The sequence below is a fragment of the Pelophylax lessonae genome (genome assembly GCF_965119305.1).
Source record: "Pelophylax lessonae genome assembly, chromosome: 4".
In the NCBI taxonomy this organism is placed as follows: Eukaryota; Metazoa; Chordata; class Amphibia; order Anura; family Ranidae; genus Pelophylax; species Pelophylax lessonae.
Genome location: NC_138771.1, coordinates 461,530,635 through 461,554,985, shown reverse-complemented (window position 1 = coordinate 461,554,985; position 24,351 = coordinate 461,530,635). Strand labels below are relative to the sequence as shown.

Here is a 24,351-nt window from a genome sequence, read left to right as displayed (position 1 = left end):
AGAGCCAGTGAATACAAAAGTAAATAAGTTACAGGGCAAGATAATATATTGAGACAACTAGCATTTTCAGCAGAAACATTCTGGATGGAAAACTTGTATATTTCTCTCATGACTGGGTTCCTATAAAAAAGATTAGGATGTTTGTATGCATCCTACTCCCCACCGCTACTTGTAGAAGCTGCTGGGACACAGGGTAGGGTTTTTTATATTCAGCTTTAACCACTTTAGGACCGGAGGATTTTCCTGCTTTACGTCAAGGCCACTTTTTGTAACTTGGCACTGTGTGACTTTAACTGACAATTGCGCGGTCATGCAACGCTGTACCCAAACGAAATTTACCTCCTTTTTTTTCCACAAACAGAGCTTTCTCTTGGTGGTATTTGATCACCTCTTTTCATTTTTTGCAATATTAATAAAAAATAGCAACAATTTTGAAAAAATAACAATATTTTTCTACTTTGACAGTTAAAAAATATCCAATATATTCAATTTTTGTCATATATTTAGGCCAAAATGTATTTAGCTACATGTCTTTGACAAAAAAATTCTCAATGAGCGTATTTTTAACCGCTTTAAGAACGGAAGATTTTACCCCCTTCCTGACCAGGCCATATTTCGCGATTCGGCACTGTGTTATTTTAATGGACAATTGCCCGGTCGTGCCATGCTGTACCCAAATTAAATTTATGTCCTTTTTTCCCCCACAAATAGAGCTTTCTTTTGGTGGCATTTGATCACCTGTGCAGTTTTTACTTTTTGCGCTATAAACAAAAAAAGAGCAAAAATTTTGAAAAAATAACAATATTTTTCACATTTTTTTTATATGAAATTCCCCCCCAAAAAAATGTAAAAATCAACATTTTTTAACATTTTAGGCCAATTTGTTTTCTGCTACATATGTTTGGTAAAAAAAATCGCAATAAGCGTATTTTTATTGGTTTGCCCAAAAGTTATCGCAGCTACTAACATACGGGAAATGTAATCATTTTTATTGTTTTTTTTTTTTTAACTAGATCTGGCGGTGATCTGCGATTTTTTTTGCGGTACTGCAAGATTGCGGCGGACAGATCGGACCCTTGACTGACGTTTTTGACACTTTTGGGGGTACCAGTGACATAAATATGCACTGTTACTGTAATAATGACACTGGCAGGGAAGAGGTCAACTTTATTGGTGATCAAAGGGTTAAATATATGCCTGGTGCTTACTGACATGTGTGGGGGGAGGGGACTGAGTGACACAGGGACAGATCGCAGGTTAAGCTATGCTGAATCCTGTAATCTGTCCCTGCCTGTCACTTAGGAGATCCGCCCGCTTTGTTTACACAAGCGGGCGCATTGCCTCACTCGATCCCCGACGATCGGGGAAGAGCGGCAGTGATCACCGCCTCTCCTCCCCTGGCCCGACTCCCGCTGTGTCTGAATACAGCAGGAGCGAGCCTCCGGCGGCGCGCGCACGCGGCCCACAAGGGGAGGAGTCCAGCGACGTAGGTCTACGGCGCTGGACAATATTGAGCCACTTTGCCGCTGTACACTCCATGTGAGCGGTCGGCAAGTGGTTAAAGCGGAGTTCCAGCCTATTTTGCAACTTTAGTGATTCCTGGAGTGCTCGCTATGCTGATCAACAATTGGTCATTTTCAATTTTTTTCGGGGGTCCCTTACCTTATTTTCAGGGCATTTTTGATTGTACTTCCTCCTTCTCCCTCCTCTGTGGCCACGGCCACCGACATCACTTCCGCCTTTGCATTGCATCCTGGGAGCTGTTTGTCATCACTCCCAGGAGGCTGGAATCAGGAAGAATTCTCATAACACTTCCTGGAATCAGGAAGAAGGACACAGCAGATTACACTGCGGCTTCAGTTGCCCATGTCTAAGATGGCCGCGCCCAGACAGCGTTTTTAAAAGTAAGATTTTGACTAAAATCCAGTACCGTACACCTTGTAAGTATGAGAATAGCGGTTCTGTAAAGGGTGATGGATTAGTATTATAGGGGTATTTTTAGTTAAAAAAGGTATTTGAGGCCGGAACTCCGCTTTAATAACCTCTTAATGCCAACTGTAGGCATACATGTGTTTACAAGCAATTTCCCTTGTTTGTGCTGGGAGAAAAAGTCCTTGGCGTCACCCCAACAGCCAGTGATCATATGATCAGGAATCCCACAGCTACCTAAAGTGATTGTGAACAATCACCTTGTAAAACCACCCATTCAGCTTAAAATAGAAATAAAAGGCAAAACATTTGCATAAACTGTAGATATATGTAGCACCCTTGTTCTAAACAGGGTTGCTAATAAATTTAGCTGTGCTAGGTGGTAGCTAGCCTGGCTAACTTGTAGTCTTTGTGATCATTGGATTTTCCTCCTAAGCCTGGTTTAGCTGTGGTTTCTACCTTTTGTCAATAGGTGGCACTGTTACCTTTGGCATTAGTGTGATGAATTACAGTGAGTCTAGGTTATGAATATGTATACTTTTCTCATCCAATCACACTGGTCGCTGAGCATGCTGGGAAAAGGTATTTATTTGGAGGAAGTCAGGTGGTCTGTGTCCTATTTGGGTTTGTGTGTGAGGAACAGCTGCTGCTGGGTAGGCCTGAAGCCTGCGGCCTAGCCATGTGCTCAGGGCTCTGTAAGGGAGAGCCTGCTCACTATATGGAAGCATGAAGGAAAGGATGGAGACCTAAGATGAAGTAACAGAGGTGACTCTTGCATGGACCGGGGAACCATGGAAAGCCTGGGGAATCATCCAGAGAGTTCCTGCACCTTCCATGAGTTGAATATTGTTGCTAGAGGATGCAGCTTATCCTACTAAGTAAAGATTGCTGGTTCCAGCCTTAAGGCTCTTTTTCTGTACTGCTGTCTACCTATTTTACATTTTTGTCTCAGGAGTCTGCCAATCTGCTGTTTTTGACCGAGGGTGTCCTGTGCCTTACTCCTCTCTCCCACATTTTTTCCTGTTGTGAGAAATAAACTTCACTTTGTTTAAGCATAAAAGTGACTGTACACCACCCACAATGCCTAGTAACCTGCACCATGAGGAGGAATGTCAGCCCTCCCTGTCTCTGGGGGTCACCACCAGGCCTCTGGAGGTTGGGGGGGGGGGCTCTACATATAAAAAAAAATTACACATACCTTTTATTCCTTTTTTTTATAAGTGATCACATTCCCTCTTGTCTCAGCTGCATAAGAGCTGGGGAAGGAGAAGCAACAGCACACTGCTCTTCCCAGTGTAAGGCTGTGCAAGGGAGGCGTGCCAGGACAAGTCTGATCATTGGAGCGGAGTTCCAGCACACTGACTACGGTGTGTTCTCCTGCTTAGTGTGGTCAGTTGTTAATAGGAAAGCAGAGGGACTGGCAGGAAAACCAAGGATTTTACATAAAGGAAGCAATACAATTAGAACTAGGGATGCACCGAAATGAAATTCTTGGCCGAAGCCGAATAATAATGAAATGGTTGGCCGAAGGCCGAATACCGAACGCGGTGTTTCGCATTTTTTCCATTTATTTTGCCAATTTTTTGTCCTCTCTCTTGTCCTCTCCTGTCTCTCTCTCTTGTCCTCTCACTCTCTCTCTTGTCCTCTCATGTCTCTCTCTCTCTCTCTTGTCCTCTCACTCTCTCTCTCTTGTCCTCTCATGTCTCTCTCTCTCTCTCTTGTCCTCTCACTCTCTCTTGTCTTCTCATGTCTCTCTCTCTCTCTTGTCCTCTCATGTCTCTCTCTCTCTCTCTTGTCCTCTCACTCTCTCTCTCTTGTCCTTTCACTCTCTCTCTCTTGTCCTCTCATGTCTCTCTCTCTCTCTTGTCCTCTCATGTCTCTCTCTCTCTCTCTTGTCCTCTCATGTCTCTCTCTCTTGTCCTCTCACTCTCTCTCTCTTGTCCTCTCATGTCTCTCTCTCTCTCTCTTGTCCTCTCACTCTCTCTCTTGTCCTCTCACTCTCTCTCTTGTCCTCTCACTCTCTCTCTTGTCCTCTCGTGTCTCTCTCTCTTGTCCTCTCGTGTCTCTGTCCTCTCATGTCTCTCCTTACCTCCCTCCCTCCCATCTGCAGAGTCAATGTTTGCTGTATGGCTCCTGTGCCCTGTCACAGGCGGAGGCGGAGTACATTTGGTATCACTCCGCCTGTGACAGAAGCCGGCGCTAAGCGGCTATACAGGAAGCATCCGCTCTGCTTCCTGTAGTGCCTCCGGCTATGTTTACAGTGATGCTCCGGGATGGCGGGTCGCCGGTCGGGTGAACAAACGTCATTGTTCGGCACAAATTTATTCGGCCTTTTTACTTATTCGACCGAACACCGAAAGTGCTTTTTTTGCTATATTCGACCTGAATAATTTCGGTTGCCGAACATTCGTGGTGGAATGCCAGGGCCCTGTCGCAAGTGTGACCTTTGCGATCCTGGAAGTTCACCCACTGGTGTCAGTAGTTTTTTTTTTTTATTGGTATTTTAATTGTATTATTTTTATCATTTTATTGAATTTTTTTTACAATGTCACTGACTATGACTCTGTCCATTCAGAAAAGGAAGGAGCTTGTAAATTACATATTTACCGACCCCTTCCTGGTTCTCTATTGTGAAGGGAGCATTCTGAAGGGGGGGGGGGCAGCACAGAAGGGGGGGGGGCAGGGGAGCACACAGGGGCCCAGAGACAGCAGAACACAAGTATACTGGATAAGAGAAGTGGCGGGGGGCAGCGTACAGAGGAACCAATCTCCTCCATTTTCCTCCTGCAGCTACAGAAGGAAAAAAGGAGGACAGTGATTTCTCTACATGCTGCCCCCGCCGCCCCTCCTATTCAGGTGTACAGGGGAGCCACATGGGCCCCCTTGAGCATGGGGCCCGGTTGCAATTGCAACCCCTGCAACCCCTGTAGTTACGCCCCTGCATCCAGAATACTTTCATTTTCTATCGGTGAAGATGTATTGACAATGATTGATGCAATGCACTGTAATACTTTTGATGTTGCTCCGCATCACTTCATGTAGATTTATGGTAATGTCTTCGCTTCTATTGTATGACTTTTTTGGCCAATAAAAAATAATTGAAAAGAAAATGGAAAAATGAAAGGAAGGGTCTGCGCTATACCTGAAACTTCGATGGCATTCTGTCTCAGTCCAATAACCTCTAGGTTCTGTATTGAACATGTTAATTGAACATGTCAACATGTCAAGAAATAAAGCTCATCCGACAATATCCAAACTCATCCCCCCCTGCATACTAGACACGCCGAGGTTGATTTACTAAAGGCAAATAAACTGTACACTTTGCAAAGTACAGTTGTTGTTTTTTTTTATCTTCCTTGCACATGATTGGGTATTTGCCAAATGAAGCTTTACCTCATTTACTAATCTCTGGAGCAAAGTGCATCCCAGTCCCCACTTTTGCCCTAATGAAAATGTATATCTAGGTATAAGAAACATGTGACATTCCCACTGCCCACCCATTGCAGGGATGGCAAATCTCTCAATCCTAGAGCGTGTTATTCCTTCATGGAGTTACATTGTTACTCATCAGGTGGTCATGAGAGATTTTCTGGGATAGATTTTAACCACTTGCCGACCGCCCTTGCAGTTTTACTGCGGCAGGCCGGCTCGGCTGTGCGAAACGACAAAGGGGTATGTCGATCGTGCGAGTGATCCCCACTAGGCAGCAGGGATGCTTATCCATGGGACCGGTGCCCACGGACACCCGCAATCACTCCCCGCTAAGAGAGAAGGACGGTCAGCTGTTGTAAACACAGCCGACCGTTCTTCTCTCTGAAATGATCACAGAGCCCCTGTGATCCTTCTATATAGGAACACAGGTCTCTGCGGTCATTTCACAAGTCCCTCCCCCATACAGTTAGAAAACACTCCCCTAGGCTCATACTTCCCTGCCAATGTCATTATTACAGTAATAGTGCATATTTTTTGCACTGATTACTGTAGTAATGTCACTGGTCCCCCTCAAAAGTGTCAAAAATGTCAGTTAGGGGTCCGATCTGTCTGCTGCAATGTCGCAGTCCCGCTAAAAATCGCAGATCACTGCCATTACTAGTAAAAAAAAAAAAATAAAAACTCCTTTCCCCTAGTTTGTAGACACGATAACTTTTGTGCAAACCAATCAAAATAAGCTTATTGCATTTTTTTTTTTTTTTTAACCAAAAATATGTACAGAATACAAATTGGCCTAAAAGGATGAAAAATTTTGATTTTTAATTTTGGGGGGGGGGGGGGGGGGGAAATGTTATATAGCAGAATGTGAAAAATATTGTTTTTTTTTCTTTTCAGAATTGTCGCTCTTTTTTTGTTTATAGCGCAAAAAATAGAAATCGCACAGGTGATCAAATACCACCAAAAGAAAGCTCTATTTGTGGGGGAAAAAAGGACATCAATTTTATATTGCATGAACCCGCAATTGTCCGTCCATTAAAGTATTGCAGCGCCGAATCGCAGAAAATGGCCTGGTCCTTAAAGCGACAGTATACTCCGCTTTTTAATTTTTACCTACAGGTAAGCCTATAATAAGGCTTACCTGTAGGTAAAATTAATATCTCCTAAGCCTGCACGGTTTAGGAGATATTCACCCTGCATGCAGCCGCTGACACCAGTGGCGCATGCGCTCTGAAGGTCTGGCGTATCTTGCTGGACCTTTAGAGCTCCTTGCCGGCTCCTTCCCTGAAAGTGAATTCCCGCGCGCATGCGCGGGAGTGACATCATCACTGCTCCGGCCACTCAGAGCGCAGGAGCTGCCAAATCCGGAAGAGACGCTGAGGGAAGATGACAGTTCCCTCAGCAGTGTCAGGGCAACCGTGTGGGGGCTTCGTTCCAAGGCAAGTACGTCACAATGTGCTAGTATGCCATTGTCCTGCAGGTGTTTTTTTTTTTTATACACAGGGGACTTAAGGGGATTTTAACCGCTTTAAGGGGGCAAATCCTTATGGTCCAGAACTGGTTAACGTTTATGTAAACTCTAACAAACTTCTATTTTTTCTCTTCGACTAATAAGAACTCTTACATCTCTTTGACAAATTCAAAAAAAGTTTATCCTACCAGAAATTCAGAGCTGTCCTATATCCTGTTCACACTTCCTGTGTTATTTCAAGGAGTCTAATTTGCCTTCCCAGTATTTCTCTTAGGATTAAAAAAGGATTTGTCTTTAATTTGTAGCATTGGGAGAGGAGGTGGGTCTGAAAGGCAAGAGAAAATTTGGCGGGTCTGATGACATTAATTCCATAGCCCAAACAAGAAATTAGGGACTGAGTGCAATTCTGGCAGATGAACAGTATTTTCTGTACTTGTATGGTATTCAAAAGAATAAAACCAGGAAAAGGTTCAAGGTTCCCAAGGTGTAGTGCATATTTTTGTGCATTTGAAGTAATTCTCGGGCCCCTTTCACACAGGCGGTGCACCCGACAGACTCAGTTTTGTTCAGTGGGGATTGTTCCGCCGATCACCGCTGAGCAGCCGGATGACAGTTCCGTCTCGAGATATCCTCGCTGACATCCGCTGTTCCATAGAGGTACATGGAGCATCCTATCAGGTCCGCCTGAATAACAGACAGGCGGACCGAATCGGAAAGCCCGCATGAAAGGGACATAAAGTTTGCTATTTTTTTTATTAATAACAAAAATTGTATTCTTAATGGTTTTGCACAGAGCAGCCCTGGTCCTCTTCTTTTGGGTTCCTCTGCCGGTGGTCCTGGCTCCTCCCTCCTGCTAAGTTCCCCAATAGCAAGCCTCTTGCCAGGGGCGTAACTACAGGGGTTGCAATTGCTACCGGGCCCCATGCTCCAGGGGGCCCGGTAGCAAACCAGTGGGTGAACTTCCAGGATCGCAAAGGTCACACTTGCAACCGGACCCTGGCATTGCACCACTGTGGGGAGGTCCCAAGATTGCAGGAAGGGGGCCCACTGCAGAACTTGTGAAAGAATCCTGCTGCGGGACCGTAATAAAAGGCCATGCAACGAGTGTAAAGAGCCCCAGGATTAGTGGGAAGAGCCCTGGGCTTGAAGGTAAGGGCCCCGGCCAGGGGTCTGGGGGGCCCTTCATGGTTTCTTGCATCAGGGCCCTGAAGGTTCTAGTTAAGCCTCTGCCTCTTGCTATGGTGCACTCCTGAGCCACACTCCTGTGAATGGACATTGTCCATTTACACAGAGCGTGGCTCGGCCCCGCCTCTGCTCTCTCCTCATTGGCTCACTGGCTGCAGGCAATAGCCAATTTTTCCTGCTAATACCAATGATGAGGTACTATTATTCCCACTGTCATCAACAATGGTACATTATTCTTCCTCCTACTGCCCATAGACACTTGGGTTGATTTACTAAAGGCTAATAGACTGTGCACTTTGCAAAGTGCATTTGCACTCTGCAAGGGCAGTTGCTCCAGAGCTTAGTAAATGAGGTAAACCTTCACTTTGCAAAGAGTTCCCAATCACATGCAAGGAAAATTTTCTAAGCTCTGAAGCAAGTGACATTGTCACTTAGGGGTGTACTCACTTTTGTTGCCAGCGGTTTAGACATTAATGGCTGTGTGTTGAGTAATTTTGAGGGGACAGCAAATTTACACTGTTATACAACCTGTACACTCACTACTTTACATTGTAGCAAAGTGTCATTTCTTCAGTGTTGTCACATGAAAAGATAGAATAAAATATTTACAAAAATCTGAGGGGTGTACTCACTTTTGTGAGATACTGTATATAGGTGTAGAATGGCATTTGGGACCTTTTTATGCTGTTTCATGCTGATTTATATTGTCATCTGTGTTCCTATTGGAGTGCTTCCTTCCCAACCACTGTCATTAGTGTGGGGAAGTGAATGGAAATCTTTTTGTAGAGTGGATGCAGACAGCAATAAAAAGTACCACAGGACAGAGGAAAATAGTTCCATGCCAGGGCTGCGATGTAAGCAGTGGCGACTGGTGCTCCATGGGCCAGGGGGGGGGGGGGGCGCCAGACGGACCACACCATACCCCCCCCCCCTGGACCACACCAGCCCGCACACCATACACCCCCCGGTCGCTGGCTCACTCACCCTGGACATGTGGAGGGCAGGCAGGCAGCAACGGTGGCGGCTTTCCCCTCAGTCTCCTGCGTCTCCTCCCTCCTCCTCCTTGGCCAATGGCATGGCTTCTCCTTTCGGCCAATTGGGAAACGGGTCTCAGGACCCACTTCCTGATTGGCCAGGAGGAGGATCCGTGTGACAATAGCGAACATTCATTCGCTCTTGTTACACAGCTGGGTGGGCTCAGGGTGCAGTGCTCTGCGCCCCAAGCCCACCCTTTTTTGAAGCCTATTAGAGCTTCTGGCTGTAATCACGTGCTTAAAAAAAACCCCATTGGAATCCATGCGTCCAGCGCCCTGCATGTAGATTAGGGGGCCGGCCGCACAGATAGGGTGGGGGGATGCCCCTGCGCCCCCCAATGGACGGGCCGCCACTGGATGTAAGAATAAATCTGTTGCCATTATAACAGGTTTTTTTGACCCCCCCACATGGCCCTCATTTGCATTTTCCTTTTTAGGACCGAGCCATCTTTGTTCAGGCATCATCCAGAATCTACTTGTTGGACTGAGCTGCTGCCTCAGAGATGACACAATCATGTGAAGCTCGGTGCCTGTCCAGTTTTTGTTTGGAAAAGTCTGTCACTGATCAGTCCCTGCTGCAGCCACTTACCTTGTGACTTGCTGTAAAGTACAATGTTGCAGTCTGATACCTGTGGAGGAGAGGAGACTGAGGAAATGCTTCCATGTGCAGTCTAGGTATGTCACCTGACCTGACATCTTTCTTCCACAAGGGCCCTTTGACATTGCCCTTTTGAAAAACATGGTAAATACGTATATGCGTTTTTTGATGCGTTGCGCTAAATTTATTCACTCCGTTCCTGTTAAGGAGGGAATGCACTTGGGCTGGGGAAAATACAGACTGTGGGAATATACCTGCTCTCAGCTTTTGGATATAGGCTTATATCTTTTTTGGGTATCTTGAACCAGAGGCCTCTTTTAGTACATTGGGCATTAACCCATCAAAGTGTTTTAGGCAAATATTAAGGACTATGTTTTCCACCTGTGTCCACAGTCCCTTGTGTGTTCCAGTGTGGGCTTCGACATCTTGGCTTTCCCCGTGCAGATCATTTAGTCACAGCCACGTCAGATTTTAAAAGATTTTTTTTCTCTTCTTAGTACTCCATTTCTAATATATGGTTAAAACTTCTGGACAAAATATACTGCCTGAAGAAGACCCTCAGAAGAAACGCGTAGGGGTTTCAGAGTCCATATGTCATGCTGCACATAAGTGTTCTTTTCCGGAATCATTTGTTAATCATTGTTGAATCATTAAAAAAAAAAAAAAAAAGGCATCAAAAACACACCTACCATTGATTTCCATTAAAATCACACCAAAAAAGCATTGGAAACGCAATATGCATTGTGCTAAATTTAGCGCAATGCTTCAAAAACGCATATGTGTATTTACCACGTTTTTTCAACAGGGCAATGTCAAAGGGCCCTTGTGAGGCATTTCCTGGTCCGCAGCTGCACAGACCAAGAAATACCTCACTGCCTATGATTGGCGGTGTGCAGTGTCGGCTTCCTCGCAGGATGGCTCAGGTTGGTTAGGACTATGATCCCGAACACGCCTGAGCCCAGCACTACTCAGTAGTAGTCACCATTCACAAAATGGCACATATTTTTTCAGTGACTACAAGGCTATCTGTAATTGGACAAGGCAGAGAGGTGGGGTGGTAATGTCACAATCCCCACCTTGTCCAATCAGAGAATGATTTTTACTCATTAACTGCTTGCCGGCTGCCCCACGCAAATATACTGTGGCAGAGTGGCTCGGCTGCGCAAAATCGCGTAGTTCTACGTGATTTTTTGCGCGCGTTCTCGGCTGCCGGAGCTGCGCTCCCGCTGTGTTTATACACAGTGGGAGGCGGGCAGCGGGAGGAGCAGTGGCGATTGCCGCCAGCCTCCCACGATCATCACAGAAACTGACAGAAGTCCCGCCTGCTTATGTAAACATAACAGGCAAGTCTTCTGTCACACAGGCAGGGAGAGATCAGGAGTTTCAGCTAAGCCCCTGATCTCTCTGTGCCTGTCACAGAACCCCCCCCCCCACCCCACAGTGAGTAAGCACACCGGCAGGCATACATTAACCCCTTTGATCACCCCCAGTGTTAACCCCTTTCTTGCCAGTGTCATTTATACTGTAACAGTGCATATTATTTAGCACTGATTACTGTATTAATGTCACTGGTCCCCAAAAAGCGTAAAAAATGTCAGTTAAGGGCCCGATCTGTCCACCGCAATGTCGCAGTCCCTGATTGCCGCCATTACTAATAAAAAAAAAAAAAACAAATAAAAAATCCAAAAATCTATCTCGGAATTTGTAAACACTACATCTTTTGTGCAAACCAATTAAAATACGCTCTTTGGGATTTTTTTTTTTTTAACCACTTGCCGACTGCCTAACGCCGATCTACGTCGGCAGTCAGCCCCTCACAGGCAAAGTGACGTAGGGCTACGTCACTAGCTTGTGAGGGTCTAGGGAGCGAGCACGCGCCCCCGCTCCCGCGTGGTCACCGACCCCCCCGCGCGTGTGACCGGTGGACCCCATGTCCGCCGGTCACTCGGCGATCGGCGGGGGAGAGGTAGAAAGTCAGGCGGCTTGTGTAAACAAGCCACCTGTCATTCTCCTTGGTGTAAAAACACTGATCACACAGATCTACTATGTAGATCCGTTAATCAGTGTCCTTACAGCTCAAGCCACAGCCAATCACAGTAGAAAGCACGCCCCTAGGGACACACACAGCCCCTCCCTCTCAAATAAAGTTAACCCCTTCACTACCAGTGTATTTTTACAGTAACAGTGCATATGTATAGCACTGATTACTGTAGAAATGTCACTGGTAACCCCAAAAGTGTCAAAAATGTCAGTCAAGGGTCCGATCTGTCCGCCCCAATGTCGCAGTACCGCAAAAAAATCGCAGATCGCCGCCATTACGCTTTAAAAAAAAACAACAAAAATGACAAAAATCTTTCCCTTTGTTAGTAAACGCGATAACTTTTGCGCAAACCAATCAAAATACACTTTTTGCTATTTTTTTTACCAAACATAGGTAGCATAAAACAAATTGGCCGAAAATGTTAAAAAATTTTGATTTTTACATTTTTTTTGGGGGAATTTCATATAAAAAAAAGGGAAAAATATTGCTATTTTTGCAAAATTGACGCTCTTTTTTTGTTTATAGCGCATGATCAAAAAATCGCACAGGTGATCAACTACCACCAAAAGAAAGCTCTGTTTGTGGGAAATAAAGGACGCCAAATTTGTTTAGGTACAGCGTCGCACGACCGCGCAATTGTCCGTTAAAGTCACGCAGTGCCGAATCGCAAAATACCCCCTGGTCGGAATGGGGGTAAAATCTTCCGGGGCTTAAGTGGTTAACAAAAATATGTAGCAGAATACAAATTGGCCTAAACTGATAAAAAAAATAGATTTTTAAAATTTTTTTATTGGGAATGTTTTACAGCAGAAAGTTAAAATATGGTGTTTTTTTTTCAAAATTGTCGCTCTTTTTTTGTTTATAGCGCAAAATCTAAAAACCGCAGAGGTAATCAAATACCACCAAAAGAAAGCTCTATTTGTGGGGAAAAAGGACATCAATTGTATTTGGGTACAGCGTCGCATGAACACGCAATTTTTTGCTAAAGTAACGCAGTGCCAAATTGCAAAAAAGGGGGTAATTAAGGGGGTAAAACCTTCCGGAGCTGAAGTGGTTAAAGAAAATACAAGGCCAGGGCCGGTTCTACCAGTAAGGCGACCTAGGCGGCTGCCTAGGGCGCAACTTTCCAAGGGGGCGTCATATGTAGGAATCGATCCATCCATTTCTCTTCTGCGGCAGCTGAGAGTCTGCTTCTTCTCCTCCTCCCCCTCCCCCAGGCATCCAGAGGCGGCAGGAGAGAAATGGACGGATCGGTTCCTACTTATGCTGCCCCTCCTATCAACTGGAGGACCTGACCATTTGCTTTCTCCCCTGAGTGCAGTGCAGCTTTTGCCCGTGTAGCCTCCTGTGGCTGGCAGACTTGTCTCCTGATGGTCTCTTTCTCTGAGCCTGGCAGCTTCTCCACTGGCCAACTGAGCTGGTGGGTGGGGCGGGGGTGTGGCTACTTTCACTTAGTTGCACAGGCAGTGGCCCATGCTGAAAATGGTAGAGGATTCTCGGAGGAGGAGCATACATGGTGACGCTAGGAGTCTTCCCCTACAGCCATATGGTAAGTGACTTCTGCAGCAATTTCCTCCATCATCAATTCTTCAGCTCCCCCCCTCCCCCTCGACCCTGTAAACTGCTCCGCTGTATATTGCTCACTGCCCCCCCCCCCCCCCCCACACACACACTGTATACTGCCCACTGCTCTACCCCTGTAAACTACTTACTGTGCCCCTCCCCCCTTCCCTTTTACTGATAACTGCTCCCTCCCGTATACTGCTTGCCACCACCCATATACTTCTAACTGCTCCCCCACTGTATACTGCCCCTATATTCTGCCCACTGCTCTCCCCCTGTAAACTACTTACTGTGCCCCTCCCCCCTTTTACTGATAACTGCTCCCTCCTGTATACTGCTTGCCACCACCCGTATACTGCCAACTGCTCCTCCCCCTGTATACTGCTAACTGCTCAAGGTAAGTGAACTGGTGCCCAGGGGGGATATGGTGTGGACTGGACTCTGGAGTGACTGGGGGGAGGGGGGTCCATGGCCAGGTCCATCTGACGCCGTCCCCCCCCCCCAACCGATGGAGCACCAGCCACCACACTGGTTTTAACCCCTTCAGCAACTTGGGATGGGGGTAGGAGAACATATTGGGGGAGGGGGGGCGGCAATTTTTATTTGCCTGGGGTGGCAAAAATCCTTGCACCGGCCCTGTACAAGGCACTTTGTAAGTGGTGGAAGTGCCATGTGAGCGACCCCCTGTGCTTACTATGCAGAAGGGAAGCTGCTTAGCACAGGACCCGGAAGATTGTGGCGATCATGTAGCGTTGACTACTACAGCCAGGGCCGGTCTTACCATGGGTCCCGCTGGGTCCATCGGACCCAGGCAGCACTTGGTGAGGGGCAGCAAATTGACTCCCAAGATTTTTTTTACAGCAGTTTTGTGTGTCATCAGTTTGCAGCGCGTTACAGGCGTCATTTCCCCATCTGATACTGCCGCCCGTAGTACAAACCAATAAGTATGAGGAGGTGGAGTGTCTACTCTGGAGAACAGCCCTCACATGATCGTGGTGTGCGCAATGACGTCAGACATCAGCGCACTCCATCTCAAGCAGGGCAGGCTGGATCTTCTGGGGCGGTGGGGCAGACACAGGAGTGACTGGAGGACTGAGGACAGACAGCGGGTGTTTGGTGGGCCAGTCCAGGCGTGAGTTTGAAGAAGATAACAGTATACATAATATTTTCTAAATTTTATATTTATATACAATAATGCATGTGGGGGCCTTTTGTTGGGCTTGATCTTTTTTTTTGGGGGGGGGGGGGGGGGCAGGCAGCATTTCTTTTGGACCCAGGCAGCACAATGTCTAGGGCCCGCCCTGACTACAGTGATTGTCACCTTTCACAGAGGCTACTCAGGATTGAGATATGAATACTTACATTGTGACTAATGTAAGATCTTACCTGGAATTCAGATTTAATGAAAAGTACCAAAACAGAGAAAAGTAAAAGAATTTATTTCTGTAATAAAGCAGGCAGATAAGAGAGCTTATCAAAGTACACATCCTTGGTGATTCACAGGAAATAAATGTTTGCTTTACGCTTGTGAGGACAAGACTATTTACGTAAAAGTATATCTTCAGAGTGTAGGAGGCATGAACATGCAAACTCTGTGCACCTAATGTCCTGAACAGGATTCAAATTTACGACCCCAGTGCTGCAATGCTGAAGTTCTAACCTATAAGTCTATATAGATCCCTGTAGAAGAGATAATAACATTGCAGGATAATTTGCATTGATTTTGTCAGTCTGAGCAAGACACGAGACTTGCAAAAGTCAAAGTTCACCAACACTAACTGGAAAGTGTTGGTTGCATATGTAATGATTCAGTATGACTGCCGTCCACTTACATATGCATTTACAGAATACACATATGACCACATTCCCGTGTATGGTTCACGCTGCATCCCAACGCACTGAAAAAAAGTACCATATGAAGTCATTTTTTCAGTTCACTGCATATCAATACCTGCGGGGTGAACTGACACCATACAAAGCAAGGCACCTTGTCTATGTGTTGGGGTTGTGCTGGAAATACAATTGATGCCACACAGCCCCACTGCATATGGTGTGTACAGGCCCTTAATTTATTTTTGAAATGCAACTAGTTTTTGTAAATTCCCCAATTTGATTAACTACCTCCAGACCGCCCACCGCAGATTTACGTCGGTACTTTGACGTTAAAGCGGAGTTCCGGGCACAGAAATCATTTTTCAACAAACATACCCCCGGGACAGTCAGGGCTAGTACATTCCACAATGGCTAGCCTCTGATCTGTCCCGGTTCGCACTTACCTTTTAGAAGAAATACTCACTTATAAAATTTCTTCCACAGCGTTTCCATCTCTCTTGTGGGCAGCTGAAGCCGGCGCGGTCCTCTTCGGCGTCTTCTTCCGCGTCTTCTTCTCCCAGAATGCGCCTGCACTGGCCCCTCTCGTCACTTCCGGTGCGGCGCCGCATTCCTCCACAGATTCTGGGCATGCCCAGAAGCTGTTTAGCAGGGGAATGCGGCGTCGCCCGGAAGTGACGAGCGGGGCCGGTGCCGTCGCATTGATTCCTGGGAGCGATGATGTTCAGCTCCCAGGAATCAGTGCAAGCCCGGAAGTGACGACGGAGCCGCGGCACAGAGGGAGGAAGTGAAGACTAGGTGAGTATCTTCGATCTTCAATTACAAGGTGAGTAAATAAAAAAAAAAAAAAAACCTAACTATCCAATTCCTTTTCAGGTGAAGGTGTAGAAGCGGACGGGCACAAAAAAAAAAAATCAATTTTGTGCCCGGATAGCTGCCATAACCCCTGTATTTTTTTTTAAACTGTCGGCGGTCCTCTTTCACATAAGGGTGGTCCCAGCTGCAAATTTGCCACAGGATCACCCTTACGATTCCCCTCCCCAGCAGCGGGGAAAACGATCCGGTCCGCGCCACGCTCCTCACAGGCAGGAAGTCGAGTGAGGGCAAGATTATGGTCTTGGAGGACTGGAGCGATGTCAAACATTGTCTCCTAGCAATGCATTAAAATTACAGTAAAGAAAAGTCAGATTATCAACCTGGCTGTGTGGTAGAATTTAGGTAAATTGTAGAATAGAATCGTATGGATACAAGTACAAAACTTTTGGCAGGTAAAACAGCTCCTATATATGTATTATAACTGAGTGTTTAGCTTATGGCCTGGAATTCAGCATTAGGCTGTCATCACACCTGAGTGTGCACTTCAATACTTTACACTAGGTTCAATGGTACCTGCAGCAGATCGCATGGATGCTGTGGGATTGCAATGCGGTGTGGGAAACGCACAGGATTCACTGCATTTCCAGCATTCAGGGCCAGGATAAGGGATGGCAGGAGGGGCGGTTGCCCTGGGCGCAATGTTTTTTTTGTAGGGATGGGGGGGTGCCTTGACCCTAACCCTAAGGGAAGGGGGGGCGCAGTTTAGCATCCTTGCCCTGGGCGCTGGATGACCTTGTCCCGGCACTGCCCGCATTGCATAAGTGTGAACCAGGGTTAAAGCTGAACATACGCTAGTACATTTTTAAACAAACATTCATACTAATATTTGATAACTCGATGATTGTCCTTCCAAAGTACTTCAAAAAACAATTTCAACAATCTATTTTGGAGTGAATGGAGTTTCCTGATTGAAAACCCCATTCCAAAAAAAACATATCCATCCTGGACTTTTGAATTTTCTCATCACTGTCACTGTCGCTATGTAAGCTACTGTATATATAAACTGCGGTTCCTGTGATAAAAAATGTAAGGAACCTACCTAACAAAAAAAATGGATGGAAACATTTGTGTCACCTGAGCACAAGGACAAGGGCCAGCTACGACCATAGTGGAAATTTATGTCAAGCAAAAAAATGTTTTTTTTTTTTTGTGTTTTTTTTTTTTTTAGTTTTGGATAAAATGCTGAAGTATTTGAACCCTGTCAGGTTTTTACTGCCATCCATGGCTCAATTAGAAAGATTTACTCAGAATTTCTATACTAATAGCAATGGTTTAACCAGTGAGTAGAAATCTGCAATAGGCACAAAGACGGAAGGGCTCATTCACACCAGCCCCTATTGTGCTGTATTGGGAAACAATGAAAAGACAAGGCAATTTACCTTACATTCTGTCAGCTCAGTATGCATTACACCACATCACAAAGCACTGCCATGAATGAAGATGAATGAAATAACATTTGGTGACATTTCAATAAAGTTGAACAAAAAATAAAAAAAAAGGTGCAAAGCCTGATCACAACACATTGACACCGTTAATTCCACAGCAGTGGTTGCCATATGACACAGTCACTAATGTAAACGAGCCCTTGCAGGGCTTCCCCTATTATACTAAGAGTATTACTGTACATATTTAAAGCGGAGTTCCGGCCACGAAAATGTTTTTTTTAATAAAAATACCCACTGGACAGTCAGGACTAGTACATTCCACAATGGATAGCCTCTGTACTGTCCCGGGTTGCACTTACCTTTTAGAAGATATACTTACCTTGAAAATTAATTCTCCAGCGCTGCCATCTCAGGTGTGGGTGGCTGAAGCCAGCGCGTCCTCTTCTGCGTCCTCTTCTGTCTTCTCCGGTCCCACAATGCACTGCACCGGCCCCACCGTCACATACGGGGCAGGAACGTCATCTCTGCACTGCTTCTGGGCATGCCCAGAAGCTGTTTAGCGGGGAATGACGCGTCTGCACCGGAACTGACGAGCGGGGCCGGTGCAGGCGCATTGATTCCTGGGAGCGGATGAGCCAGTAAGAGGAACTACCGGGTACAGCAGGGGAGCATGCATGCGCACACCCGGAAATGCAGAATACCTGCAGCTCCTGGGGAGATATTGAAGAAACGGATGACAGAGCCTCTTTAATTACCTAACTAACTATGAATTGAATGTATATCACAGTACTTTAACATTTCATGCTTTGGAAATTAGATTCTTTATCCTAATTATCATATTTTGTCAGGTGTGTCCCCGAACTGTGACACAAAACAATCCCAAAATGCCTGGTGAGAACAGAGACAACTGCAAGCCACAAACTGGAATATTAAAATGTAAGTAAAATATTTATTTTTTAAGAATTTCAGGACACCACGGCACAGACCACGAAGCTAAAATATACAGTAATGTGTGATGGGAAACCTAGAAAATTCTTGATTTCAGTTTTTAGGTCTCCTGATGATGCTTTTATTGCTGTCTCTGCCTTTCTATCCCATCCCCCTATTTCTTCTACGTGTGTCACAGAAAGAGAAAATCTCCTCAATCGGGACAGAAATACAAACCTTACAGAAACTGTCACTCATGTTACACTGTACCCACATTACATTCTTATAATTTTTTTCACACAAATAGAGCTTTCTTTTGGTGGTATTTATTCACGACTGGGTTTTTTATCTTTTTGCTAAATGAACAAAAAAAAGACCGAAAATTAAAAAAAAACAGTTTTTATAGTTTGTTATTACATTTTGCAAACAGGTAATTTTTCTCCATGTGTGCTGATGAGGCTGCACTGATGGGCACTGATGAGCACTGATAGGCTGCACTGATAGGCACTGATGGACACTGACAGGTGGCACTGATGAGGCGGCACTTGTGGGCACTGATCAGGAGGCACTGATAGGTGGCACTGATAGGCAGCACTGAGGGGCACTGATAGGCGACACTGAAGGGCACTGATAGGTGGCACTGGTAGGTGGCACTGATGATGAGGCACTGGTAGGTAGCATTGGTAGGCATTGATAGGTGGCACTGGTGGGCACTACTAGGTGGCACTGGTGGGCACTGCTTAGCGGGTATCCATGAATGGGACCGATGCCCCATTTACACAAGCGCTTTTTTTTTTTCTACAGCGTGAGGAAAAAAAGCTGATTACCGGCTTCTGTTTACATCACGTGATCAGCTGTCTTTGGTTGACAGCTATCCACGTGGTAAAGGGCCGGGATTGACCCCTTACTCCGATCTGTGATCAGTTGAGTCTCATGGACTCGGCATGGGAGGACATACATGGCAATTTAGGCCTGCTATGTAGCTGTCGTTTAGCTATAGCGCGGGTGGGAAGAGGTTAAAGTGTTTGTAAAAGCTTGATTTTTTCTTTCGAAAATAACAAACATGTTACACAGCACTTACCTGCTCTGGGCAATGGTTTTGCACAGAGCGGACCTGAACCTCCTCTTCTGCCCCCCCTGGTACTGTCCTTGTCTCCTCTTCTGTGTCATGCCCCCATAGCAAACCACTTTCTATGGGGCAAATGTGCTGGCCCACTCCTGAGCCAGGCTGTGTAAATCCATTGAAACACACAGTGCAGCTCAGCCTCACCCCCAGCTCCCTCTTCACTGGATTTGATTGACAGCAGCAGGAGCCAATGGTTCCTGCTGCTACCACTGTTGCCTGTGGGGAGAGAAACAGAGACCAGCTCCACTGCAGATGGGCACAGCGCTGGATTGAGTGAGAACTCAGATAAATATATAGGGGGGTGAGGGGGCAATACTAGTACTGGGACATTTTTTACCCTAATGCAGAGAATGCATTAGGTAAAAAATGTTCTGCCTTTAGGACCACTTTAAGGCTGAGTGAAATCTTGCAGTGATATATAAAAACACACTTTCTTTATAAATGCCTCTAAGGTGCACTGGAATCAAAATTGCAAAACAAAGCTTGAGACTCTTACAAAAAAATGTGTCCTACCTGCTCAGTACATCACTTTTACATCCAGACATTACCTTATTGTACCAGTCTCCATAGTATGATACATTTGGGAATTTTAGCAACTGTTGATTGAGTTCAAGTTAAAAGTAAGCATTATTTTAAATCAAATCACAAGGTACACTTAAAGGGTAACTCCACTTTCGTGGGGAAAAAAAATAGCAAATAAAGAAAAAACAATATAGCAAATATAATTGCGACACAAATCATATTGTAATTGAATGTTATTAAAAATTACCTTTCCTTTTCAATCTGTAGCTGTAATTCTCTGAAAATGCAATGCAATATGGCTACCTGGAGCTGTTCTGTACACAGAATGTTTACTGACCACACCCCAGAAACATCATTTCCTGCTTGTGTGATTGGCTCATAGATTTTCCCAGAAGTCTGCCTAAGATACAAGTCAGATTTCTGGCATCCCCTGCATCAGAAATGTCATTTTTGGTGAGATACTCCCAATAGGAACACGTCTAAAGGGATGCAGGCCCAGCAGCTTTTCTCATTAGAGCCCTGCAGCTGCCACAGCTGATTGATAATTATGAAACCACTCCCATTAGACCCACACCCACAGACCCACACCCACAGAGAAGCAAAGAGGGATTTCTTCAGAATAACAAAAGGTAGGAATCTGTAACAAAGTTTGTTAAAATCCTTGCAATGTATAGAGATCACCCAGAGGGGAATGTTTTTTTTCTCAACAAAAGTGGAGTTGCGCTTTAAAGTGTTACTAAATCCAAGACCCTGCATTCACTATATCTGGTCTCCCACAGTACACAGACCATGAACATGCAATAGTTTTAGTAAACACAAACTGCTAAATATTTTTTCTCATCAGCAGTATATGGCAGTCTAGGGACTTCTATTAGTGTCTGCTTAAAGCTTGTAGGAGGAGTTTTCATACTGTACTGGCTGCCATATCAGAATGAAAGATCTCTGACCCTCTGTCTGGATAGTGCTTATTGGCCCTGTGCTGATCACATGCACTCTCCCAAGAAAAAAAAAAAAAAAACTCTCTAGCAATACACACCAAACTGAGCATGTGCAGCCTGCCTCAAGTAACTGTCTTATCCGGACATGTTATGGGGACAATGCAAGAAGAGGAGGATCTGTGCATACAGGATCAAACAGCCTTTTTACACAATGCATAGGATTAACCCCTTGGCTCCATACTGAGTATAACAAGCATGCTTTACTGCATATACAGACTGATTTTACTGTTGTGGGTTTGGTAACACTCCACTTTTGTTGAGAAAAGAACATTTCCCTCTGGGTGAGCTCTGTACATTACAAGGATTTTAACAAACTTTTTTGCAGATTCCAACCTTTTGGTATTCTGAAGAAACCATTGTTTGTTCATCTGTGCCTCTGTGCTGAGTGGGTCAAATATTTATTGCAGGGGATGCCAGAAATCTGATTAGTATCTTAAGCAGACTTCTGGGAAAATTAGTGAGCCAATCACACAAGCAGGAAATTATGTTTCTGGGGTGTGGTCAGTATACATTCTGTGTACAGAACAGCTCCAGGTAGCCATATTGCATTGCAATTTCAAAAAATACAACAGCTGCAGATTGAAAAGGAAAGGTCATTTTTAATAACATTTAATTACAATATGATTTGTGTCGCAATTGTATACGCTATATTGTTTTTTCTTTATTTTCTATTCCCCCCCCCCCCCCCCCACGAAAGTGAAGTTACCCTTTAAGCCTGGTACACACCACTAGTTATTTTTTTCTTTCAACCTAGCAGGTTGAAGGAAAAAAACTGACAGCTCAGGTCGGAGCCCTTGTACTAACAATGCAATGTGGCCATTGGCTCAGAGCGCTAACTGGGAGCCAGTCGGCAGACCTTTCACGGTCATCAGCCTTCGACAGAAGCCAGCCGGCAACTGTCGGACCGGCTGCCATACACAAGGCTGAATGTCAGTTGGTTTCTATTTAACCGGCTGATGCCAGCCAACATTTAGCCGAATGTATTAGGCTTAAAGGGGTTGAAAAGTCAGAAGGTTTTTTTTTTTTTAAATCTTAACGCATTCTATGCATGTGTGCAGCAGCCCCCCTCAGCCCCCCTCTATCCAGCAATATCCACGAATGCCTCAGCCGTCCCGGACTCTCTCTCCTGATTGGCTGAGACACAGTAGTAGCGTGATTGGCTCCAGCTGCTGTCAATCAAACTCAGTTAGCCAATCAGGAGAGAGGAGGGCGGGGTCGAACAGCAGCTCCGTGCCTGAATGGACACACAGAGCTGCAGCTCGGCTCGGGTTTACCCCATAGAAAGCTGGTTGCTGTGGGGACATTCAACAGGAGGTAGCGGCCACTAGCTCCAGCCAGGGACCCGAGAAGGGGAGGATCCGGGCTGCCCTGTGCAAAACCACTGCACAGAGGAGGTAAGTATGACATGTTTATTATCGTACTAGAAAAAAAACAAAAGTTTACAATCACTTTAAGAATAGGCAAGAAAAACAACGGGATATATATTTTATGTATGACCCTGGACAAAGTAGGTGTATCGACTTTACAATTCTCTAAATTTATATATTATAATATTTGTCAGAGATTAAGTCAGACATGAAATCAGCCTTTTCCAGAACATAACAAGTTAATCATTTCAAGGGTGTAGCGACCTTCAAAATATGTTCTCTGATAATGCTTCCCCACAACATCCGTAGGAAGGCTTTCTCACAGGAATTTTTACTAGCACAGCAACAATGATAAAAAAACAAAAAGGACAATAATAAGAAAAAAGCATCTATTGAACAAAATCTTTACTTCCACATCCATAACCAATGTTTAATAAAAAAACAGAAATGTACCATATACTTTCTTACACCACAATAAACACATCACACATACAAAAGAGTACAAAATGACCACTAATAAATTTTTAGCTTTTCAATAAATAAGAAAGTAACTAGATTAAAAAGAATTAGTGTCGGTTCTCACTGCAGCGGCACGACTTCGGGGGGTGACCTGTGAAGTCACGTGCACCGCGACTTCGGCGACTTGCACGGACTTCATAAAATGAATGTCTATGCAAGTCGCTCCAGGTCGCCCCGAAGTAGTACAGGACCCTTTTTCTAAGTCAGAGCGACTTGTGTCGCTCCTATTAGAACGGTTTCTGTACCGAACAATGGGAGCGCGACGGACCGCGACTTGTCAGGCTGACAAGTTGCGCTCCAAGTCGGATCAGTGTGAATGGGCTCTAAGCGCATACTCAAACAATTTTCTATAATTAAAGTGTAGCCAAATGTTTTTTTGTAGTTTTGGATAGAGTAGGTATACATTAACTGCTTCCTGACTGCCCGCCGCAGTTATACGGCGGAAGGCAGCCACTCTTGGGCGAATCGCGGTAGCTGTACGTCGCTCGCTCTCAGGAGTCTAGGGGGCGAGCGCACGGCGCCGGCGGCACACTCCCATCAGCGGTGAAGCTGATGCAGCGGGCAGGCGTCTCCAATTGCCGCCTGACACCCGCGATCGTTCCCCGCTGAGAGAGAAGAACGGTCAGCTGTTGTAAACACAGCTGACCGTTCTTCTCCCTGGAATGATCATAGAGCCCATGTTATCCATCTATATAGGATCACATGTCTCTATGGTCATTTCAGAAGCCATGTCCCCCCACAGTTAGAATCACTCCCTTAGGCTCACATTTAACCCCCTTGATCACCCATAATGTTAACCCCTACCCTGCCAGTGTCATTAATACAGTAACAGTGCATATTTTTGGCACTGATTACTGTAGTAATGTCACTGGTCCCCCCAAAAGTGTCAAAAAATGTCAGTCAGGGGTCCGATCTGTACGCCGCAATGTTGCAGTCCCGCAAAAAAAAAAATCACAGATTGCCGCCATTAGTATTAAAAAAACAAAACAAAACAAAACACAATAAAAATGACATAAATCTTTTCCGTAGTTAGCAGACGCGATAACATTTGCGCAAACCAATCAAAATACGCTTATTGCGATTTGTTTTACCAAAAATATGTAGCAGAAAACAAATTGGCCTAAAATGTTCAAAAATTTAGATTTTTAAAGAAATTTTTGTGAATGTCATATAGCAGAATGTGAAAAATATTGTTTTTTTTTTTTTTTTTTTTCAAAATTGTCGCTCTTTTTTTGTTTATAGCGCAAAAACTTAAAATTGCACAGGTGATCAAATACCACCAAAAGAAAGCTCAATTTGTGGGAAAAAAAGGACATCAGTTTTATTTGGGTACACGACTGTGCAATTGTCCGTTAAAGTAATGCAGTGCCGAATCACAAATGAGGGCCTGGTCAGGAAGGGGGCAAATCCTTCTGGTCTTAAAGTGGTTAAACAAAAAATGCCTACATAGCACTAGAGTCCAATGAGTCTGTAAGAGCAAAGTAAAACCCCAACAAAATGAGTTGATCCTAAACTATCAAAATTGTGCTTAACCAAATCTTAAAACATTCA

General features: G+C 45.0%; 1 long non-coding RNA gene across 1 annotated transcript in view; it reads left to right on the top strand.

Moving 5' to 3' along the window:
- LOC309554050 overlaps positions 1–24,351 on the top strand; it is a 55,367-nt gene that overhangs the window by 27,303 nt on the left and 3,713 nt on the right. The window contains exon 2 of the long non-coding RNA XR_014225206.1: positions 18,190–18,277. This is a non-coding gene — a long non-coding RNA (uncharacterized lncRNA). The remainder of the gene's footprint in view (positions 1–18,189; positions 18,278–24,351) is intronic.